The following is a 5,016-nucleotide window of genomic DNA, read 5'->3' as shown; positions in this document are numbered from 1 at the left end:
TACTTGTCTTGATGCTTGTTTATGGACCTTATTGGTTTGGGTTTAATTTCCCCTTAGACGATTCATTTAGTTATTTCTGCCCTTTACTGTTTGATGTTCTCTAAGACTGCCCGATGATATACGGGGTATACGCATTTCTGTACACTCATAAGTATGTAGGAAATAGATAGACTCAGTATAAGATAGATATATCATTTTTGTGTCATGTGAATTAACCGAAAATAAATCAGTAACTGTGTGTTCATTCATGTTATGCGTGAATTTAAAACCATGAACATCCTCGGGTGAATTTCCTTGTCACTAATCTTTATCTTTTCCTTGCATGTACACCGGAGTCGAAGAGTCTTACTTTAAGACTCGATGTTATCCCGCAAAGGCCTGGAATGCGCATCTATTCCATCATTCACACCTCCCGCATTCGGTGTTTGGTTAAAAGCCCAACGTGATTTCTCTTCTTGAGTCAGCCAACCCACAGCCACATATTAACTCTGCTGGACCGAAGCCCAACAGTAGCGGACAGCAGCAGTCCTAAAATGGGCTGAGCCCATATTAAATGTCACACCCTTAATCCGATAGGGTGTGATGGGCACCCGACCCTTACCTAGGGCCGAGCGAACCCGCAGACTTTCGTAATACTCATACTGGGCCCGCAAAACATAACATAAGCACGTAACAAAAAAATTTTTTTCCGAAAACAAACATGCCTTTCATTTTTTTTTCAATCAAATAAAGCTAGCATCGTATAAAATCTCTAAACACATGAAGTTCGTAACATAATGCATAATAATACATCGGCTTACATGTACTCGCTACTTAAACCGACATATCATACACACGACACCGTTCGTAAAGTTTCTACCAACATCTCGTATACCATACAAAGCACTCTCGGACTCAAGAAAGACCTCTAGTGAGAAATGGAGCTCGCCAACCAGCCGGAACGTCCGCTAACATCATCTACTCAGCGCGGGTACCGCCTTTGACATGAAACGCGGCTTCGAAGAAAGAAGTCGATTTAAATATGTACCGAGTATGTAAAGCATGGGATATCGTAAATGAATCCGTCCGAAACGAGGAGAAACAGAAAAAGTAATACAATAACCTAACTCATAGCACTTGCTTTTGAACCATAAATTATACGTATCAAATTCCATATTGATCATCATGGACCGAGAAACGAGTCGAAAAATCATCTCGTACATACGTACATAGATATAACATGCCCCGTCCTTCAGCGAGGGACGCGTAGGTAAACCATCGTGCATATACATATATCGTGTCCCGCCCTTTAACGAGGGACGCGGTAAGTAAAATCATCATATCATATACATATAACGTGCCCCGCCCTTTAACGAGGGGACGCGGTAAGTAAAATCATCTATATGCATGTACATGTAACGTGCCCCGCCCTCTAGTGAGGGACGCGGTAAAAAGGAATCATCATATGCCATCACCGCCACCTCCTCCATATATCATCATATCATATAACGTGCCCCGGCCCCGCTAGCAAGGGACGCGGTAAATATAACGTGCCCCGCCCCCAGCGAGGGACACGCGAACAATGCAAAGGAAGCCGCACGAATACATGCCCGGCCCGGACGCAGCGGGGAAAGAGATAATAACGCCTCGCACGAGCAGAGTAGTGAGAAACCATATGCACAAATCATCATATACATACCGTAACACATCATAACATCATAACTTATCATATGAGTCGACATTAACCGATGCGGATTGCCTAAACCAATGTGGGATTTGCACAAACCAAAGGAATTTGCCTCACCACCGGGTTTGCCCCACCATCGGGTTTGCCCCACCACCGCTCCGATTCCAACCGATCATATTCCGTAATACATACATATAACATATAACGTGTCCCGCCCTCCAGCGCGAGGGACTTCGTGAAAATGTAATAGTACGAACGCACGAGCGACCGTGCGTAAACAATTACCGTTTAAAACATTTTCAAATACTCAATAGGTTAATCAAATGAACCATCATTTATAAGCCAAAGCGAGTCAAATCGATTTTCTTCCGAATATCACTCGGAACATATTGAACCGAACTTCTTTAAACCATAGTTACATATCAAAATCATAAGTATACGAATCATTATTTCGTACTCACAAACATATAATCATACCCTGGGGTGGAAAAGATAGTTGTATTAAGTTCTTTTCAAAAAGTCGTTAGTACTACACAAAGAAAAGTCGGGACCCACGGACGAGCGTCAACCCAATCCGGGCCCGCCTATGGAAATCATAGTCATTATACGTCATAGAATCATTTCTGAGCATATCAAAGCCATCCGGTTCTGTCTGTGAAAGTTACGGACGTTCGTAGTTACAAACCTTTTTTGAAAACAAAACTTTTTTTTTTTTTTGAAACAAAACTTTTTTTGAAAACAAAACTTTTTATGCAACATTTGAAAACCAATCATACAAGGTCATATAAGCCATAGCTTGACCATATAAGGATACCAACATCAAGAAGCAAATAAGCATCGTAAACGTGCTCGAACTTCAAGAATGGAATTACCCCCGAAGCTCATAACGTATCATAGCTTAGCCATATCTAAGACATGCCAAAAGAAGGAAAGGTAAGCTTTACATACCTTGATCGCTTCCTACGCTAATCCAAATTTAAGTCTTGACTTCTCGAGATCTATAACACATCAATAGGCATCGAACATTAGCCATAAGCATCAGAAAGTTCAACTCCAAACCATCATTTTATTTACAAATTAAACATTTCCCCGTAACTTCACCCCCCGAGAATTCAACTCGCCAAATATCCAACAACAATACCAACAACCACACCAACAATATCCATAAGCAATTCCCAACGCATTCTAACATGATTCAATAACATTTCCAACAATCCACAAAATTATTCAAAACAACCCAACCAAAACATAAGGCAACCCGAAACCTTCCAAGTCCAAGGAAATATCAACAACGCATTCCTTTTCTTCCAAATTCATAAACTACACCAACAAACCACACTTTAACAACATCATTATCATAATTACAAGAAACTATATTTGATTCAAATTGGCTTCCAAAACAGCCCGCAACAATAACGACACCAACTTGGATCATTAAAACTTCATTTTTCATCATAAAGTCCACAACACAACAATCCAAACATACTAAATAAATTTAGTTCTTCACTTCTACACAATGGTACATACACGCGGCCAAGTCTCAATATACCAACTTTCATGAATTTCATTCCTTTCTACATCACATAATCCCTAACAACAACAACTACAGCTAAAACACTAAGTAAAATCAATCCATTCCTTGTTATACTAAAATAGCCCATACGGCCACACTTCACACAAACATAATTTCATGGTTTCCTTCATTTCTACATATCACAACATGTACCAATCTTCCATAAACACATAAAGAAGATTAAACCGCACCTTTTTTTTTTCTTCAACTTCTCCACGCGGCTAGGATATACTTTGCCAAAACGAATGGTTTTCTTACTCCAACGACGACTCCACGTTGTAGAGGACCTTCCAATTAGTATAAAAGCTATAAGGAAATAATTTTTTGAGCACTATTTTTGGTCTTCAAAATTTCTCCCCATGGCCGAAACGGCCCTTTGTTTGTGCTCTCTCAAGTTCTTGAATTTTCTTGAACTCTCTAAGGGTGGAAAATGGTGCGGATGACTAATTAGTCATCTTTGTGTACATATATAAAACATACATGTGGCCCATGGCCCACAAGTCAGCGTATGGCCACATGGTCTTTAATTCATGAATTCTTAGTTTCCAAAACTTCATTTTTGACCCCAAATTTTCATGAAATGCTTAACTTTCCATAATTCACTTTTAACCCCAAATTTTCCTTATTCCAAATTTACCCCTAACATTCCATACCAATAAAAAGATGAATATGCAACTTATGCACTTTTAACAAAATCGAAAAAAATTACAACCTTGTCCTTAACTTGTCGCAACCGGCTTAGAATATTCCAACGTACAAAGTACGGGGTATAACATTAAATATATGCGTTTTTCGTTATTCTACTTTGCATACATATCTGCTTTGTTTTTTTTTTTTCACTTTATTTGCTTTGGAACGATTTTATCTCTAATTATGTGTGTCCTGTTAGAAGAAGCTAGCAATACAAAGAAGAATAAGACTCCCTTTGTTCTTTATTATCATTCTCAGTACTAAAGACCTACCTAAAATATAGAATCAACCAAACAAGAAATATGTTTATCGAACTCATATGTTTACGAAAATATGTTTACAAACAAGGAATCAACACCAAATTTGCATCCATTTCTATCTTGAAATTTCATTTCTGCCATTTGGAGCTCCACAACACATTTTAGTCCTGGACTTTAACTTTTGATACCAATGCCCATCCTTAGCTTAAATCAATTACCTTATAGGTTAATACATAATTTTTTTTTTTTACAACTTACACTTAGCCTAATTAATTCACCTAAGTTCGGTCGGTTAACCATTATTAATGGAATTTAGAGGATGCCTAATACCTTCCCTCTAAGTTAGTTGAACCCTTACCTAGAATCTTTTGGTTTCGTAGACTTTAATAAAATCAATTTTAGATAATAACTCTAATGAACTTTAGGTGTCCTAATTCACCATAAATAATTAGGTGGCGACTCTTAACTTTAATTAACCCCGGAATTACCAGGATGTTGTAAACTATTTTGACTTCGGTTAAAATAGGGTATAACATATGACACGATCTAATAAGAAGAAAGACGGTCATTTTTCCTAGATGCCCCGCAGCCTCCTGTTTATAAGTGTGGCGCGCTTCACACCCATAAACAAGACTCCACGGACACAAATCGTACACACCCTGGACGGAACTACTCGATACCACTAGTGTCACGACCCTCGCAGGGGCCATGGTACCCGGAGCTGACTACCGAGCACCACTCATTATGCTAATCATCATACACAACCCGAATATACACCATCTCCAAGGCAACACATAAATATACATAAGCCCTCACGGCTACAAAAA

Source organism: Lycium ferocissimum, chromosome 4 (genome assembly GCF_029784015.1).
Source record: "Lycium ferocissimum isolate CSIRO_LF1 chromosome 4, AGI_CSIRO_Lferr_CH_V1, whole genome shotgun sequence".
Classification (NCBI taxonomy): Eukaryota; Viridiplantae; Streptophyta; class Magnoliopsida; order Solanales; family Solanaceae; genus Lycium; species Lycium ferocissimum.
Note: the sequence above shows the minus strand (reverse complement) of the source record.